The 20240-nt window shown below is 42.3% G+C and overlaps 1 protein-coding gene and 1 long non-coding RNA gene across 2 annotated transcripts in view; both read right to left on the minus strand.

The window, feature by feature from the left end:
- LOC112544632 (uncharacterized) overlaps nucleotides 1-15497 on the minus strand; it is a 41560-nt gene extending 26063 nt beyond the window's left edge. The window contains exons 1-2 of the long non-coding RNA XR_012903365.2: nucleotides 15263-15497; nucleotides 13027-13111 (exon numbers count right to left, since the gene is read on the minus strand). This is a non-coding gene — a long non-coding RNA (uncharacterized LOC112544632). The remainder of the gene's footprint in view (nucleotides 1-13026; nucleotides 13112-15262) is intronic.
- The window catches only part of NRXN3 (neurexin 3), a 1560739-nt gene that overhangs the window by 1343533 nt on the left and 196966 nt on the right, over nucleotides 1-20240 (minus strand). The window lies entirely within an intron of this gene.

Here is a 20240-nt window from a genome sequence, read left to right on the forward strand (position 1 = left end):
AAATAAAATATGCCCTCCTAATTCATCTCACAGGTGACTGAAATCCAAGTGAATCCAGTGAGTCTGGGATTGAATCTAAAACATCAATGAAACAATGTACCGTGTGCAGATCAATGGATAAGACTAGAAACCACCCCCCAAGTTGATACAATACTAACACTGAAAATGTATACACAAAAGACAGGAGACAGCAAAGTTAAGTTTCTCATAGCAATTTTCAGCCATTCATGTTGTGTGGACTACAAACGTACATCCAGATCCTTGACTGATAAAAATGTAGCAGTCTGTACACTGAGTTAGTTACAAGATAATCTTAACCATGTCTCTTTTCCCAACATTTATACTTTCGCATTTACAACCTTAATGTTGCTTTAACATAGGTATTTTCATAAGGGGGAGTTACCTTGTTTAAATGTTAAATGTTAAAACACATGAAGTTGCAGTATTGGTTTTGCATTTTTCCACAGATTTTCAGCCCAACCCCGCCTTTTAGTTACCCACACTGTGAAGGTACAGCACTACATAGTTAGGCAATTTTCTGTGTAATTCCACACAACTCGTAGCTTAAAATGTAGCTACAAAAAAATCACACCTCCATAAATGATTTTTCCAAATTAATTCAGTGACTCTTATTTCTCACAAAGGACTAGCCTCATTTCATGGAGATTAGGTCCATAAAAGGCTATTAGCCAGGGGATAGAAATGGTGTCCTTGGCCTCTGTTTATCAGAGGCTGGAGAAGGATGGCAGGAGACAAATCGCTTGATCATTGTCTTCGGTCCACCCCTTCTGGGGCACCTGGTGGCCACTGTCAGCAGACAGGCTACTGGGCTAGATGGACCTTTGGTCTGACCCAGTATGGCCGTTCTTATGTTCTTATGTTGAGATTATGAACTTCAGGTTTATAGCCAGAACCTTTCTGATTTAAAATACCCTCCACTCCACACACACATGTACCCAATGCTCCATCCATTCTGATAACTTAGGATACCAATGTGAAATCCAATCAATGTCTTTACAAAAGTTAAAAAATAGCTTGAGGTATCTCTCCCTGCCAATTTTATAATCACCTCTTCCTGTTAAAAAAGGTTATCTCCTCTCCGCTTGTTTGGAAGACCTATATAAAGAAGGGAACTGACTGCTTATAAAGAGAAAATAGAGAAAGTAAAAGGTATAAAGAATAAGCATGTTGCCTTCCAATGTGTTTTAGTTTTAGGAACCTTGGCTATTGTAACAAGAAGAGGTAAAATAATTTGCAAGCAGACAAGTGACTTCTAAGCTGAAAGTGTCCCTTTAATAAATGGCAGGTTTATCTCAAAATCTCCCTTACCTCCTTTTCCTTCCAATCCCCAAAAAACGTGTTTTGGATTGAGAACAAGAAAGAACAATTTTAGCCATGAAAGAGAATTTTTTCAGAAAGGATGAGTAAACTTGTAAAGGCTGCTTATAGTGAAAACTATTTTGCAACTAGAAACTGGTAATGGTATTCAGCCCCTCTTCAAAGCAATCAGAAATTGCTTCGCTGCTACACATATTTGGATGGATTCACAAAGTAGACAAAATAAGCTAAGGAAATGCCAATTTTTCCTCCCACTGTAGTTCTCCTTATAAATTGGATTTGGATAATAGTTCTCTTGCTTACGTCTATTTGAAACAAACAAACAAAAACCCCTGCTCAGATTTTTGGATACTACAGTGATGGGTGTGGTATAAAAACTAGAACAGAAAAGAATAACTGCACACATTTTACCCCAACTCTCTCCAGGATCATACTGCTGCCAAAAGTGTCTTTTACTTCTCGCCATCCCATCTGGGTAGATGCTGGCTTTTTTTTTCCTATTTGTTTTTAAAAAGCCTGTGCAGAAATTAACATTTAATACTGGCATTGGAGTTCTGACTTCTCAGAACAATTTTTAACCCTTAGCTTCCAAGATAAGTTCTTAAATACCTCCAAAGAAAACACAAGAAGCAATAGACAATGGCACTGCCAATCCAATAGGAGGTGCACTTCCCTCTGTGTCAGTAACAAAGCAATTCCGCTCCTCAGTTGAAGTACCTGTCCCCTCTGAATCAATACTGATATTACTGTGATACTAAGGGACACTGGGTTTCTGGAGAGGCAAAACTGAGCTTCTCACAACTTTAAGAGACAAGACAGAGGAGATCATATCTTTTATTGGACCAACTTCTGCTGGTGAGAGAGACAAGCTTTTCCACAGACCTTTTCTTCATGTCTAAATCTTCTATACAGACCAAGGAACCTAAGGAATGTTATCACTATAATTCCACTGATTGCTTAAGGAACAAAGGCCCATTGCTGGGCATGTGGGGAATAAGTAGCAGATAGCTAATGAAGGTGCTGCTTCCCAGACAGTGGCTACTTTTCACACAAAGTTTATAAAGCTGGCTAACTCAAATCTAGGCTGTAAACACATGAAGATTGTCAGAAAGAATGGCCAGGACATCTCTACTTGGATGAATACTGGAACAGAAATTTCTGTAGCCAGGAGGGACTTTCTTAAGGAGCAAGATATCCTCCTTGGGAACAGGGGTGAATTGGTTGGTGGCCATAAGATCCTGGCACCTTTGGCCAAGGTGCAGGTGCAGATAGCAAAAACAAGCTGACTTAACTGATGCTCCTATGTCAGAGAATGTTGCACCATTTATTTTGGGAAATGACTTTTCTGAGGTGGAGTCCATCCCAGTGGTGATGATTCCTGCAATACTTTACGAAAATGGATATATGAATTCAAATATGCATAAATAAGAGATGCTTTGGACAAAATACCTCATGCAACCTATCAATTTTAATGTTACAATCTGATGGATTTGTATATCTTATCTTATTTTGGTGTATGTATCATTCTTTTTTGTGAAGTTAGAAATATATATGGGTACGTCTACACTACCCCGCTAGTTCGAACTAGGAGGGTAATGTAGGCATACCGCACTTGCAAATGAAGCCCGGGATTTGAATTTCCTGGGCTTCATTTGCATGAACTGGGTGCCGCCATTTTTAAATCCCTGCTCGTTCGAACCCCGTGCCGCGCGGCTACACGCGGCACGAACTAAGTAGTTCGGACGAGGCTTCCTAGTCCGAACTACCGCTACTCCTCGTGGAATGAGAAGTAAAGGTAGTTTGGACTAGGAAACCTAGTCCGAACTACCTAGTTCGTGCCGCGTGTAGCCGCGCGGCACGGGGTTCAAACGAGCAGGGATTTAAAAATGGCGGCACCCAGTTTATGCAAATGAAGCCCAGGAAATTCAAATCCCGGGCTTCATTTGCAAGTGCGGTATGCCTACATTACCCTCCTAGTTCGAACTAGCGGGGTAGTGTAGACATACCCTATGAGACTTTATGGTTTTAATTGTGCTAAGGAGAGCCATTACTGTTACCCCTCTCCTGAAACCTTAGTAACTTGGGGTGCATCTACACAACACCCTAAATTTGAAATAATTTGTGCTATGCAAATTGCATATCTTATTTCAAATCTATTTCAAAATAGCTTATTTTGAAATTTGGTGTGTCTACACAGCACCAAATTTTGAAATAACGCACTGTTTCGAGCCATCCCTTCTCCCTCGTGCAATGAGGTTTACCGGGATGGTGAAATAGTGCACCCATTATTTCAAAAAATATTTCAAAAAAATGGGTGGCTTGTGTAGATGTACTCTTAGTGATCAACTTAACAACTTGTTTGTCCTTTAAGTCCAGAAGGTCGTGGTATGGGGGATACATTTTTTAACCTGGTATTTTTCTACAGAAGGGGGGTGGAATGTAAAACAAAAGACTCCTGGACTCAGGAAGAGCTATGTAAGCAATTGGAAGCTCTTAGCTCTTTTTCTTCGTTTGGCATAGAAAAACAGCCTGGGACATACTAAAAGGACATAAAGTATGTCTAGACTACATGGCTCCTTCAGTGAAGCCATGTAAATGAGTTTACTAGACACAGGGAAATGAAGCGGCGATTTAAATAATCGCCACTTCATTTACATCAAAATAGCTGCCACACTGTGCCGATCAGCTGTTTGGCGGCACAGCGAGGCAGTCTGGACACTCCGCAGTCAACAACGAAAGCCTTTGTCAACTTTGCATAATGGAGTGGTCGACAAAGGCTTCTGTTGTTGACCACGGAGCATCCAGACTGCCCTGTTGTGCCGCCAAACAGCTGATCGGCACAGCGCGGCAGCCATTTTTATGTAAATAAAACGGTGATTATTTAAATCGCCCTTTCATTTCCCTGTGTTTAGTAAACTCATCTACATGGCTCCATCAATGGAGCCATGTAATCTAGACATACCCAAAGAGGGCTGGAGACCCTAGTTAGAGAAAAAGAGTTTGTTTCTGATTTGAAGATTATGCCTGAAATAAGAACAGCTCTTTAGGGTAAGAAACTGCATGCAATGTTTCTTAGTGGATTAGAACTAGCTATGCATTTTCTATTCATTTTAATTTAGTAACTTACTTTGATCTTTTTTCACCGGCAACCACTTAAATCCTACTGTTTGTATTTAATAAAAACACTTTTGTTTACTATCAGGCCTGATGTAAAGAACTATTACCTAGGGAGAACAACCATTCTGTGTATTCCTCTCTTATTGATAAAGAAGGCAAACATCCTCATGAGCTTTCCCTGAGTAAAACTTATTTGGCGGTTTGATCCCTTTTGACGGTTGGTTTCCTGGGTGCTGTGCCCTAGAACTGCATCCTCCCAGAGCTGAAGTGGTTCAGTGTCTGCATTGCTCTGCAGAGGGGTGTTTACCCTAACTATATGCCTTGTCTAGGGGAGACGAGAAGATCTGGCCCAGCAGGATAAGGTAGAAGGGAGCCCCAGAAAGGAAAAAAGCAGGTGTCAATGGCATGATCAGCACACCAGGGAACAATCTCAAGGGGACTTCTGTGACCGCACTCCATCACTCTTTTCTTCAGGTCGTCTTTTGCAGACTTCTTACGGCTTGTCCTTTAAAGATCTCATGTATTCTTCCCTAAACTAGCAAAGACAGGTCAGGTGTCCCAACTGCTTTCCAACAATAGCAATTATTTCCTCTGAAGTTTCAATCAGACTAGAAATTCTTTCCCACTTCATTTCCTACACTGCTATGTGGAATATGTGTCTGCTGGTAAACAAAGGTGACTTCTTTTTGGAGTTGAGCTAAGTGATCATGGTATGTACATAGTTTGTAAAATACTTTGGATTCCTTTGGGATGAGAAATACTAGGGATCTTCAGTTTTATATTCATTTAAAACACAGTGTGGAGGAGTATTTTATCTTTTCATTTTATCAATAATTAAATGATTTTTTGCCTACAGCTCACCTATTCCTGGTGCAGATTTCCTTTCCTGATGCATCAATAAAAGATTCATGTTTCTTATGCTCAGTTACCAGAGACATATGTCTTCTGCGAAGCAGAGCTTGGTTCTCTATGGCAGGCTTGCTGGCCTCGCTGGCTTGGGAATTTTTGCTCATTGATGGGGATTTGAGATTTTCTCCATTAGCTTAGATTTAGAAGATACTTCTTTCTTTTTTTAAAATTGGTTGAGGGACTGGGGAATGATTCTCAAGCCTCAGCTGGTGAGCAAAGATTAAGCTGATAACTATGATTCGGTGATAATTTATCACACTAAATAAATCCTATCACTCCTTGAGGCAAGATAGTGCTGGTCCCTGAAAGGTCTGTAGACCCAAAAGAGAAATTGCAAGCAGCCCTTCTGCAACGGGTGGGCACCATGTAAACCTTTCACTTTTGAGCACAAGGAATGTTTTAGACTAATCCTGCTGCTGGCACTAACCTCTCCAGCGTGAACAGGACACCACTACACTGCTTCTTCTATGTGATGATCTTCTCCGGAGTGGGCAGGGAAAACCCTGGCTTCTTGAAAGTGAGCGGGGAGATGCTATACTCATCCTACTTTCCTCCAGCCACACAGGACAGGACATCTGGCTGGGTGCACATGCACCTGAAGGATGGTGCAGCAGCAGCAGCATGCCTCTTCTCCCCAGAGCACCAAAAGGCGCTGTACCTGCTTCCCCACACAGGGAGTGGTATAAAAGCACTATAAAGCACTTGATGTTTATACCCTCTGAATATCTTCAGAATTAACGTATCTGCCCTCAGTCAGTGCTTTGCCAAGCTGCACACAGTTAGCCCTTAAATCCTTACTCCTCAATCACTCCCTCTGGTCTCCAAGCAGGACACTGAATTGCTCCATGTTTACATAAGGCCTCACACTGCCATGGAATTGACTTATTCCAGGGAAACAAAGCATCCATTCTTTTGTCCTGCACCATGAGAACATCTAGGTGGCAGCCCAGGTCTGAATATGTGTGCCTACCTATCTCTGTACTGCAGCAGCCCAGCCAAAGCCTGTGACACGCATTAGTTATAACTGGAAGATGGCAATTCAGCAATAAAATACAATATTGTCACTTTCAATATGTACTAAAAGTGATTTAACAGAGCTCGTGGAGAACGACTTACACTGCTATCTGATTACAATACACAGGGTAAATCAACCTCATTGGGAGTTATATTATTCCCTATGACAGCCTGAGATCAATGCCTCCATTGTGTTTTGGTGAGATGTACCCTTGCTGCCTCAAAACAAAGGACTAGTCCTCCTACCCCACAAAATGCTCAAAGCTTATGTATTTCTCCCCTGGGTTATGAGGAGCCCAGGTTGCATGCTGGATGCTGATCTCTCACAGCCATGGAAATGTGAGGGGGAGAACATCTGAATTCTCTCTCAGCTAACCCTTCTATGCAAACCAGTCACACCCCAGTCCCTTCAGTGAGATACATCACAGCCCTATACACAGATACACCAAGTCCTAATAGGATCAGTATTGTCTCAGGAGGGAGAGTGCTCCACATGGAAGTACAAACAGCATTTAACAGAACTACTATATCCCTAAAAAATAGACATGGAAAAGATCTATTTGATGACTTCTAGTCCATCCCATAGAACCAATGCAAGAGTGTTCTCAACTGTTTGCTCACTGGGGCTTTGCCAGTCGAGTTTCAGAGGAATTAAGCAACAGAGCAGGTATCACTTCCCTTGGGACATATCCCTTAATAATGCAACACAGCCCACTGTTTGTGAGGGTTTCCTGAGATCCAACTTAAATGTTCCTTTGCTTGCTTTCTTCCCATTAATTCTTAGTTACACCTCTTCTGTGCTCTCAGTAAGTGCTCTCTCTTCATGCTGTTTACACGCTTAAAATACCTTCCTGTGTCATGTTAGGGTTTCCTTAAGGGTCTCCCACTAGGAGATCTCCTGTTTTGCCCCCAAGAATCAGCAGGTTCATGACCTGTGGTAGCATGACTGAAGAAAATTCATACATCAAGGACAGCAAGATATGTCCCTCTTTGTTTAGATCCTGTCTCAAACAGTGATACTGCCTTGCTTGTAAATGTCTGAATTTAAATCCATTCAAAGGCAGTCAAGATATATTTCTCTTGATAGAAAGTGGCAGCTCCACAGCAAATAAATGGCCCAGAAGATTGAACACGTGGGTCCAAGAGACTATACCCAGGAAGAGAGATAACCAAAGAGAACACAGGCATTCAGCCTCGGATGGCTATTGACTTCACCAATCTCAGTTAGAAGGCCAAACTGAGCCCACCAGGTGTAGTCACTAAGGTTACATCTACACAGCAGGGCTAAATCCGAAATAAGCTACGCAACTTGAGCTACGTCAGTTGCATAGCTTAAGTCAAAATACTTTATTTCAGGTTTTGGCGCTGTCAACACAGCAGGAAGTCAAAGGACGAACACTCAAACATTATGTTGAAATAACTATTTCCACTGTTGTGGACTATATTATTCTAAAATAACGCTGCTGTGTAGACATAGCCTAAGTGAAGACATCCCTCACCTCCATCCATGGAAGCTCTCTGAGAACACAAGCCTTGCTTATTCTCATATTCTCACTGTTCGAGGAGATGGGAGTGGTAAAAGGTGATTGCTCTCCCTTGTAGCAGCTGCCTGTTTGCATTAGCAGCAGCAGAGTTCAGTTCCCACAGGAATACATCTCCTCCCTCCCCACTGGAAGGATTAACACGTGTGCATTCTACAAGCAACTGCTTGTCTTGCAACTCTAAAATAAGCACCTTTGAGGTGCCTACGGGATACATGTTGCCTCTGGTTCCTTACAATCCCATCAAACTCCTGGGGTGATGCAAGCTGTCAGCCACGTGCTCCTGGACTGGAAGGAGGCAAAGTGGTGGAAAGGGGATATAATCACTTCTACCAGGAAAATTCCACTGGGACATGAGGGAGGGCAGGAGATAGGCAAAAGGCACACGTGCACACACACAGGATCTCTTGCTCCTCTCGGCTTTCCCTGTGCAAGCTCACTGACCTCCTGCAATATTAACGATTTCCTCTATTACCTGCTTACTCCGACATCTGCTCAGGAGAATGGATGAGTAAGCAGGTAATCCAATTGGGCAGGAGCAAAGCGGTCCTCCCTTCCTCCCTCTGCTTTGGATTACACTAAGCAATTCCAGTTCCTCCTTGGGTTTTAGCCCCATTTAAATATTCCTTGACAGCCTGTTTGCCTTTCCCAGTTTTACAGGCATTTACCAGAGCATCATTTTACCTCAGCTGTGTAGCAAGAACAAATGTGATCTCCTCTCCCCTCCCACCTTCTCCCATTCATTCCCCATCTCAAAAGGAGACACTAAAAATGAAAGCTCAAGTTTTTCAAGGAAATAAGTGAGAGTGCAGACAGCATCTGGTTCACTAGGGGAATGTGCTCATCTCAGCCCTGCTCAAAATAGTTTCTGACAAGAGTGAATCACACAAGTTCTGAAAAACTCACAAGGAATAAGCTAAGAAATCTATAGCTGCCTCCCTCAATTTCACTCCCTGTCTTGCTGCTTATTGACTTCTGCTGCCTTTATTGACAATGTGTAGCTCTGCGTCTGTCTCCTCCTCCGTAAAGGTAACTAACGGAATAAAAGGAGGGTGTGGGAAGAAGGTAAAGCGATGACTTACACTAAAGGCTTCCCACTGTGATCGGAGCACTAGCAAGAGGGCAGGTGAGCAGGCATACAGTGCTAAATTCACATCCTCTCATGAGAGGCCCGTGTAGATTACCATCTGGTCAAAACTCATTCGTCTTGAATGGGAAAACCTGAATGGAGAACAGAAATTCTCAGAAACACACATCTAAAAAAAAATCAAACCCAAAACCTTGTTTGAGAGGCCAATTCATTAATTTGGGGGTGAAAAATAACAAGGAAATATGAGTTTAAAGGAGATCTAAAAGGCTTTGAACTTGGCAAGACCCAAAATACTTGTATATCTCTTACAGCAATTGATGCGTTCATTAATCCCCAACATGGTATTGGGAGCTAAATTCTTGATGCTGCTCCTCAGCTTAGTGACTGAACCCTCCATCTTGGGACACAAAGAAGGAAGAAAATGCTTTTCCAACATTTTATTATTGTGCTAATTTTTAAAATCTTATTTCCATACTTTAAGGTACACTTTTTAAGCCCTCTTTTTATTTGCTTTTCTTGCTACTCTCTCTTCTAGTTTTTAAGTGAGAATTACATCTTTTAGAGTTCTACACACTCATCAACACATAACTTCAACATCACCTTGGAATTTGACCCCCTTTGATTGAGCATAAGGAGTCTAAGGGCTTGATCCCAAGGTGCTGGGCACTTCAGTTCTCATTTATTTCAACAGGAATTTGGGGGGTTCATATAGCATGTAAAGTTTTCACTATACAAGGACTATATATTCCTGATTAACTACCCATGGAGGCACTCATTACAGAAGAAGAGTGCCTCTTTTCTGTTTGGCTAAATCTACTTTGGAAGTAGATAAAACTAATTTGTCATAAAATATTCTTATCAGGAATAAGAGCATCCAAACAGAGATAATCAAGAATAGTTAATCTGCTTTAAATTAACATCCTACTTTATTCTGGATTAATTTTCAGATTACACAAGCCCTCCCAAGATATATCCTGTGACCTACAAGACTGAGCCATAGCTGAGTTTAAGTAAGTAAATTTAAGTTCTGATAAAACATAGACATGGAATAAGCTAGCAGAAGCCTTATGTTACACCACCTCCCTTGAGTTGCCTTGGAATTTGGCCCACTACACATGAATGATGGGGAGGGCATACCCCCACACAATTCCAAGGTGCACAAGGCTTGGTTTGCACTTGTACCAACTTTCCTCTCTACTGTGCAAAAGTCCCAACATTTGTCATCTCTTCCCTCTGCCTCTTCCTTCTGCATCTGTTCCTTTACAACTTCTTCTAGTTTAAAACATACCTCCCTTATGTTAATCTCTCCCAAGGATGGTGTTATGCTAATTATGGGTGTGACTGGTACCTTATATATGGCACTGATCCACCTATGGTTTTGAGACAGAGAAGGGAGCAGGAGGTGAGACTGAATCTGCTCAGAGCTGAGTTGAATGATAATGGTATGAAGCCCCGAAGCCTATGTATACTAGCACCAATGTAGGCTCTTCAGAGCATATGCAATGGTGGGAAATTTTCCCTAAAATGCTAGAGTGACATTATGATGCTCATAGTATCACAACTTTTACTTTTTCATCTCCTTATCTTTGCATATTTAAATCTACAGCCTAGATGCTTGTATTATTATTTATAAATAACGGTTTCCTTGTGTTTAAGGCAAAAAAAGGAGGGAAAGGATAAAATAAAAACTCCTAGATGAATCACTTTGGAGTCACATGACTATAGATGTTTCAAAATCAATAGCCATGTAGGTAAACAAAAGACATAGCTCTGGTACTATACAATTGCCTAATTTTGCTCAGATGTCCCTGTTGCCACAGGCAGCTTTACAACTTAATAAAATTTAATACAGAGTACAACTGAAACCTAGTTTAAAAGTCTTACAAATCTGCCATTTGAAAACTTCTTTGTCTGACTCACAAACAATTCCTTACCAAGGTTCAATGGCACATGAAGTTCCACCTTGTAAAAGTTCAGTCTCTCCTACAGTGAGAGCTATTTGAGTGCAAAACGTCTACCTGGGGGAAGCAGTGGAAGCCCCTTTGCCTGAGTCATTTGAAAGAGGGTTGGATAATATCCTGTAGGGCATAAGCGTGGCTTGCCCAAGGGCATGGACTAGTTGGGACTAATATGTCTCTTCTGTCATTAATACCTAGGAGTTTGCAACAGTGTGCCAGCCTTGCATCATGCAACATGGGAAAGGGAGCTACTCTTTCATATTTAGCTCTAGCTACCCTCTGTAGTCATATTAAGTTAATGTAGTCAACTGAGTCATACAATAATGCAAAGAAAAATCAGGCAGCCTCTTCCTTTCCTTAATATGACCCTGAGTATTTCCAGCAGAAAGTTAAGGGAGGGAGGGAAAAGGAATCTCCCACGACTGTGGTATCATTCTGGCATCCAAGTTCCCATTTCTCCCACCTCACCCACGCAGAACCCAGCTAATGGATTACAAAAAAGGACACAACAATCAAATATTTCATCAGCCCCCCTCACACCCTCAGCCCATCTGGTAAATGCCTCCTCTGCTGCATATCTACAGAACAGTGGAGCCCACTCCGGAAGGCAGCATCCACCCAACAGGACCCTGGCGTGAAGCTGATTTCAACATTGCTCTCTCGTATTGCTTGCTGGAGAGATCTCAGCAGCAAGATTCTACTGCCATTGCAGATCTCTTTCATCAGACTGGAGATGGAGGCACAGAGACTGCTGTCAGGTGCCCTGCAGTAAATCAGAAATCAACCCAGAAAAGACAGATCTATATTTACAATGGTAAATTATGATCGGAATCTTTCACTAATAGGATATTCACTGAACCATTTTGAGTTTCATTTTGAAAGTGAAGACTTGGAAAGTGGGGTGACAATGGAGAGTTTCAAGGGCAAACTTTTCCGTTAAAAGTATTTGCGGAAAATCATGCCAGTCTAGACGTAGCCTTAAAGTATATAAAAGATGGTTGTAAAAAGGAGGGTGATAAATTGTTCTCCCTACAACTGAGGATGGGACAAGATGCAATGGGCCTAAATTGGAGCAAGGGAGCTTTAGGTGAGACATTAGACAACACTTCCTAACCATAAAGGGTAATTAAGTATTGGAACAAATTACCTAGGGAGGCTGTGGAATCCCCTTGATTGGTGTTTTTTAAGAACAAAGTTAGAGAAACACCTGTCAGGCATGGTCTAGATCAGAGGTCTCATACTCCCGGACTATGGGCCATTTACAGGCCAGAGCATATTCACAATCCAGCCCAGAAGACCCAGGAGCCCAGGAGGGGCATACTGGCACCCATCCCCCAAGCCTTGCCCCTTCCTGCTACCACCATGCGCTCTCCTCCATTGCACCCCATCCCCCAAGGAACGCAGTCTCAAGGATTACCCAGGCTAGAGCCTGGTGCAGGACAGCAGCAACATTTGGGCCACACTGTGAATATGCTCCAGTCCTTTAATGGCCTGCAGGCCATGAGTTTGAGACCCTTTGTTTAGTTCTGCCTCAGTGCAGAGAACTGGACCGATGACCTCTCAAAGTCTCTTTCTGTTGTACACTTCAATGATTGCAAAAGTGATTTTAAAATAGAAGGCAAGTTAATGAGGTAGACAGATACGGGAAGCTTGTTTCAGAAGGGACATTTCTTGTCCTGGAGAAGGGACATTTCTTGCACAATCAAGAGCCAGACTATGTGTAAAAACAGAAAGGAGCCTGGTGCTATGCACATCAGGAGGATAAAGGAGAGAAAGCTGGAGAGTTATAAAACCAAGGCAAGGAGCTTTAAAATCAATCTTGAACTGAATGCAGCTCCATTGACATTATTTGGTTCTAAGCAAGCATTTCTCTCACACATCACAGAGGTTTGCTTAGGTTTCTTTGTGTCTTCGAAGAGATGAGTCTAAGCTAGTGGTATAATGTGGCTAGGCATCTTGGTTCATGCACGCAGGCAGGCACCAAACTTCCACGTGTGCTGGATTTTGGAGAGCTGAGACTTAGCTATGCTCTAAAGAAAGATATTGTTCTAATGAATACCTGTGGGAGGATGTTAGCAAAGGAATTAGCAAAGATGTGATGATCGTAGGAACTGTGGCAAAGGTGATAGGCTGATTTCTCGGACCTGTGGGGGAGGATAAAGCTTATATAATATAACATTGCACAGACCTTGATGCCCACATTCTCCCGGCCTCTTTAGTGTTTCTGTTCACTTTACTGCAGATGCTAAGCATAAGAGTGGATGGCTGTATCTATTTTCCCCTGGTTCATGGACCTCTTTGGAGCTTAGGCATCAGGGGCTTAGAATGAGGTAGCACTGCACATGCTCAGAGGCAGAAACATAGGTTAACTAGGGAACAGGTGTTTATAGGATTAGGCAGCAGCCAAGCGGAGTTTTGAGAACCACTATGGATCCTAAAAACAGGACTTAGGATCCTAAACTGGGGCTTATGCTTCTGTGTGCCTTTTGCAGATGCAGACTCTATTGACTGCAGTGGGTTTTGAATTAAGAATTTATAGCCACTGTAAAAAACCCTTAAACAATACACAATGTGCCTTAGCTAGTATGCTAAACTTTGCAGTGAAATGGCTTAATATCATGTTTAAATGGGTTATTTTTTTAAGACAAATTAAGTACAAATTCAATGGTAAGTTTAGTTTGGTGTCTGTATCATTGTTTATATCCATAATTGTGTAGTAATGCAATACATGCCAACATAAAAACACTACATTTTGTAACAGTTAAAATTGCTCAAATACCACAACTGCTACTAATTCCTTATTTTTAGAGGCACTACATCCAACAGCAATGGGTCCATGTATATAGATGGATACACTCACCATCCTGTTATTTATTTTGTCATTACATTCTATGTCTTTTACAATGTCAACATTTTCCATAAGCCAACATAATTGCATGACAGAAATTAAGAGTGGGAGAAAACTGATAATTTTGGCATCTGGGTAGATGTGCTACAATGAGGGGCAACCTAGGCTAGTGAGTGGGCTGCTTGAGTGGCCCCTCTTCATCTCAGTGGGCCTCCAGATTGTGGTAACCAAGACAGTCTCCTGGGATAGGGTGGTTTTGCTAGCTGCGCTTGCATACCCAGAATTTGCGTGTCGTGCCTACTGAACCATTTGTCTGTATACTGAGGGAGCACATGGCTCTCACGATGTTATGTGCAGTCAACACACATCTCACTTCACGTGCTCTTGCTTTGAGTACATGTCACTTTTGTAATACCAGTAGGAAAAAAAACTATGCAGATGAAAACCAGCAGAATCTGGCAACCCTGTGCATGGGTAATAGTAAACAAAATGTTTTGTGGGCCACACAGAACCCAGCGGGTGGCCCATGGGCCACAGGTTGCCCAACACTATGATACTAGGATGGCGTAGGGAGAGGATCAGTTTAGGATTGTGGGATAAGCATTTTAACCAGGTGTTTCTGCTAAAATGATCAGCAGTGAAAAGTTAAAACTGCTGATCATTAACTGCCGCTACAGGTTTCAATCAGCGGCCCAGTGAATGGGAGCAGTCCCACTCCTCTGAGTTGTTGTTTCTGACCACCCACAGCCACAGACTGGCATTGCTACATCAGTTACATTCAGGCCATGCTTTTTGGTCCTCTTCCACTTGACGGTGTAGAAACAATGAGCCAGATTCTCATGAAATGAAAAGATAGCGATATGCTAATTCACACCATCTGAGAATCATGCCCAATGTTTTCAAAAGGATACTGCAGCACAAATTCTGCAGCAAGGACTGATTTGTATACACGGGATACCTGGGGCCCAATCACTAGTGCCATTCTGCTTACTGGGAGAGCCAGTCCCCAGTATGGTCAAAAAAGAAAACGATCTCTGCTTCTTTAATGGAGCAGGCAGCTAAAGGTATGTCTTGAATGCAAAGTTACCCCAGACTTTTATTCAAGAGCTTTCAGTCTGGACTAGCTGGCAGTTCTGTGGAGGGTGGGGGGAGGGGGTTAAAGCCCAGCTTCCTCATTAACTTTACATAATAACCCATACTCTTTGCAGTGAAGATGTAAACTAAATTTCTCAAGGGCTGATAGTCCTTCGTTGCTTTTCCAGTTACCAGGAGCCCAAAAGAGACAAGTTCTCCAACAAATCACTTGGAAATAATAATAGAGAAATTCAATGTACTGCAGCACAAAGAATCACTGTATATGTCCCTAGAAGTCCAGTGACACTCATGAGTGAGTTCAGCACTAGTGAGGAAACTAGCTCAGGTAGGGCTTTGTAATGCAACTACTCACACTTAGGTGAAGATAAGTTTCAAAAGCTCCACCCTGCACCACAGGCTACCAGAAAGCTGATACTTGGGGTAGTGTTTTTCTTTTTTCTTTTGGTCAAATCTTGCTGGCATTTTCTGGTCAGAGCCCATAAAGTTCTTAAAACCATGTGAACAAAATGTGCCATGAAGAATCACAGCAAGTTGTTATGGCAACTAGAATCTTCAAAGTAACCAGAAATTAAATATCTATTTTTTAAAGTGGAACATGACCATTTTCCTCACCCCCACTATGATTTCCTTCTTTGTTCTCAGAATGGCCAAGCTATCAGGGGGAGGGGGTGACAGTCGGAAAGAGACAGTCTTACAGTCTTTACATATCTTGCTTAATATAAAATATGTCTCAGCAGAAATAATTGCACCCCTCCTCCATCTCCAAAGACAGCAAAAAAATCAAGGGAGTAAAGCAAATATGCTCAAAGAAACATCACACCAGACTTTGCCATGATCCCCAGCTCCGTTGGGAACGCCTTCTGGGAAAAAACACAGCATGACTTTAATAACATGGGAGGAGTGTAAGGCTGCCAACTTTGTAAAATATTGCCTTTCTGGACAGGATCAATGTATTATGATACCCAATGAGTTTTGTGCTGATTTAGTAGTTATGGCTGGGGACTGGCAATCAGTGCTCCTAGGTTTCACTCCAGACTCTGTCCCTGCCTCACTGTATGACTGTGAGACACTAGGGTCAACATTTTCAAAACTGGACATTCATTTTTACAAAGCCCTGTACAATGGAGTATACTCACCTCTCAAAAGTTCCCCCCTGATCCAATGTGCTTGGGCCTGCACTTTCTCTCCCCATAACCCTGCATGGACTTAATTATTCTTGAAGTCTGTTAACTGTCTTAGCCCTGGAAATGAGCCATATTGCAGGGCTTCCCCCTGGTGACAATGTCTTCACCCTCTCTGGACATTTCAGACTCCTCCTGAAAGACCACTAAAGGTTTCAGCAGGGCTGGCCTTACCATAAGGAGAAATGAGGTGGCCTCTTCAGGTGCCAGACTGGGGGGGGGGGGGGGGCCTCTCAGGTGCCAGACTTGTTCTCTTCAGCCTCTGGCAGTGCTGTGCTATCCAAAGTCCTGCAGCTCCCTCTGCCAGCCACACTCCTCTAGCTCCAGTAAGCAACTGAACCCTGCAGCTCTTCTTATGCTAGGCTGCTCATCCCTGATTGAGGACACAGCCATTATAGGCAACTTGTAAGACCCTCACCACTGCCCTGTCCTAGGTCATATAGAACCTTTCCTAGGGCATCCAGAATAGGACCTCAGAGGGTCTGGTACATCCTGTCACAGTCCCATTTGAGGAACATTGGGTCTAATTTTAAAAGGTGCTGGATACTGACTAAAGCTGGAATTGTGCATGCTTAGCACTTGTGAAAATGAGGTTCCATTGGTTTCCCCAAAATGGAGAGACACAAAATTAATAGCTACTTTTGACAATTTTGCTCCTGTCATTTCTATATCACAGCTGCCCCAATTGTAGAAAGGACTGTGGCTTCTGAAGTCTGTGATCCAGTCATTGGATTACATGCCCTTACAAAAGCAGGAATAGAACCCAGGAGTCCTGACCACTTGTTCTTAATATAACCACAAAGCCAGGTTTGAAATTATACCCCAAACCTCCTAGTTCAAGATCAGCACCTACTAGACAGGATGAAGTATATTTGTAGCAAGTCCCACTGTTGAAACCCACAATCACTGTAATCTAAAGATTATATCATTTGGTACTCTATTCAGTTGTAACATTTGCTTTTTCCTTCTTTCCCTTCCTTGTTTCATTCCTTTTCTTTCCTATAATAGATTGTGTTGTACATTTTCCTGTATTGTCCTCAGTGTCCTGTTTCTTCTCTCTCTCTCTCTCTCCCAACACTTCATTTATCCTTCTTGCTTTCCTTTCCATACACTGGGTTCTCTCTACCTCCCTTCCCATATTTGCTTCTATCACATGTCTGCAAATCCCTCTTTTTTATTTAAGCCATCTGTCTCTCCCACCCACCCACATCCACTCACACTATGGTCTCACTCAGTCACGGCCACCAACCATTTGTACTTTGCAAAATGTACGAGGCAGTCCAGGCTAGAGGAGTAAGAGTATGCTGAGGAGCTCTGCTGTCCAAGAGAATCACCCAAATGAGAAGCCAAGCTCCCCACTGGGAAAGGGAAGAAGGCTTGAATTTCCATAATGTGGTGTCCTCACCCCCATACACACACATTTGCAGCTCTCTCCTTTGAAATCCTCATCTGGAGATTTCCAACATCAATTCCTGGCTTAAAGTTCAGAGGCAGCAACATCTGAATCAAGTTCCCAACCCTTCTCAAAATCATTCTTCACTTGATGCCAAGTGGTTGGAGCAAGGCCGATTCTAAGTAAAAACTTAACAGCTGGCCCTAAAAATTCAATGCTCCTGCAGCCACTCTTACTTGAGTTGAAATTTCTCATTGCTGGATTCCATTTTATTTTTTAAACAAACTCTAAATGAAGGCACAATTCAAAATCTATTTTTTAATTTTCTCTAAATCCCACTAACATTGTCTTGGCTCTGCAAGCTGCCGGTCTTGATCTTATCATAGGCAGCAAGGTTGTTTTCTTTAATTTTTCACATAGGCAATTCAGCAGAAGCAGGTGGCCCATTCCTTTTCCTTATCGTTCCTATTTATATAGCACTGCTAGGGCCTGGGGTCCCTATCTCATGTAAAGCTCACTTTTCTTTTTCCCATTCCTTCACACAGTAGTTCTTACAGAACTGGATCACAATGAATGGCGTTTATCTCTGGTGATCTTTGAAGCCGATTGCAGAAGCACAATGCAAGCTCCATCCCCATTAACGGTTCTTGCTGGTCGGTTCAGAGCATAAAAAAGTAGCGAAATCATTCTGTCCCTATTTGAAAAGATTTTCCATCCATTTCTTCTGAATTTTAAATCCAGGTAATTCATGTGCTGTTCTCAGAAGCTCCCCTGGCTTGAATAGGGAAGGTTTCAAGCAAACTTAATGTTAGTTTCCATGAGTTACTCTTGAATTAGAGATGGAAGGAGGCAGAGATGGGTCCATACCAATTATCAGGATCGAAACAGGCCTAACCTTTGAGGATCAGGATATATCCAGTATCCTGTCTCTGACCATGGCAATTCTAGATACGTCAGAGAAAGATATAAGAACCCTCATACACTAATTAAAGGAAATGTATTCCTAATCCTAAACAGTTAGTATTTTGTTTATGCCCTGAAGAAAAAGAGTTTATATTCCTTCTAAAAAGCTCCCCCTATCTAATATGATGATGGATATTCTCATTAAACATTTCTGGATAATCCTTTTGGAATCGTGCTAAGCTTTTGGCCAGAATAGCATCAGGTGGTTATAAGTTGAACGGGTTAATTATGTGGTGTGTTTAAACAAAGTCTTTGATCAACTTTAAATTTGTGATTTTATAATTTTACTTACTATCGCTTTGTTCCTATATGATGAAAGGATAAAGAGAAGCACCTGATTTACCTTCTTGAGACCATTCATGATTCTCCATACCCTTATCATATCCCTTGCTATCCATCTCCTCTCTAAACTAAATATTTATATTCCTGTCAATCTTTCCTCACATGGAAATCTTTTCAGGCTTCTCCTCATACTGGTTTTCCATCTCTGAATCTAATCTATTTTTGCTATATCTTTTTGTCAGATGGGGTGGCCAGAACTGAAGAAAGTGTTCCAGGTGAATGTGTTCCATTGTTTTATATAATGTGATTAACACTTTCTCAAGACTATTTTCTATCATTCCTTTTCTGTCCTATGTTTTTTAAAGCATCTTTGATCATTGCTGTGTATTCAGAAGAGGTTTTGATTAAGCCCTCAACTGCTAGCCTCTATTTTGGCAATTTCACTACCACTGGACTCAGGATGTGTGGCAAGTAAAAAATAAGGGGGCAAAGGAGAAATTGTGAACTTTTTCAAACTTGAAAGCTCTTTTGAATTGTAGGGTGAGGAACATGGCAAAGGGCAGGGTTATTATTTTACCCAGATCAGTCTGTCCATATGAGTCTGATAAAAAGTTTTCCCAGTTCACCTCCAAATATGACTGCCTATGGTACTTTTGAGCTGGAAGAGACAAATGTGCACCATGTGCACTGCTTAGTCAGTGCCAAAGATCTTACTAGAGAAGGGGGAAGGCAGCAGGCAGTGGTTACATAGAGTCCCAGTAATGGTGACATGGAATAAAACACTGCACAAAAAGGTTCTTTACCTGAAAAGATCCTAGGGCAGGGATGGGCAGTAACATGATGGCGGTTTGCCAGGGTTAGCCCCTACTGGGCCGCTGCCTCTATATTTACCTGCATTGCTGCAAGTATCTGTTATTTCAGCTCCTGGTGGCTGCAGATCTCATTCCTAGCCAATGGGAGAGGCAGAAAGTAGTGCAGATCAGAACACTGCATCCCGCAACTCCCATTGGCCAGGAACAGCAATCCACAGCCAACAGGCGCTGCAATCACCAGTCCCTGCAGCCATAAAGGTAAATATAGCAGTGGAGGCCTGCCAGGAGCTAACCCCGGTGGACCAGATCCGATCCATTGGCTGGTATTTGCTCACTCCTGTCCTAGGAGAACAGTAGCTGGAACAACAGCTTGTGAGAACAGGGATTTTAGCCTCTTCTGGAGCAGCTCTGCTAAACAGAGCACCTTATTTCTGACCTTTGTTATTCCAGTCATGGAAATCCCCCTTCTCATGTGCAACTCTGCCCATGAAGCTCACTCCTGATCTGCACCACTCCTGCTACTGAAGTGCTGGACTCTTTACAGAGCTTTGCTTATATACTTTAACCCAGCCTGTACTGCAGCAGCCCCTTCCTCAGCAGAAGCAGACAAGTTTATCTCATTTTTTTGTTTGTTTTGAATTATGGAAAAAGAAATCTCTAGGGACGAAGCGGAGATTCACCAAACTTGTTCCATTCATC

The sequence above is a fragment of the Pelodiscus sinensis genome, chromosome 5 (genome assembly GCF_052426305.1).
Source record: "Pelodiscus sinensis isolate ZL-2025 chromosome 5, ASM5242630v1, whole genome shotgun sequence".
Taxonomy (NCBI): Eukaryota; Metazoa; Chordata; order Testudines; family Trionychidae; genus Pelodiscus; species Pelodiscus sinensis.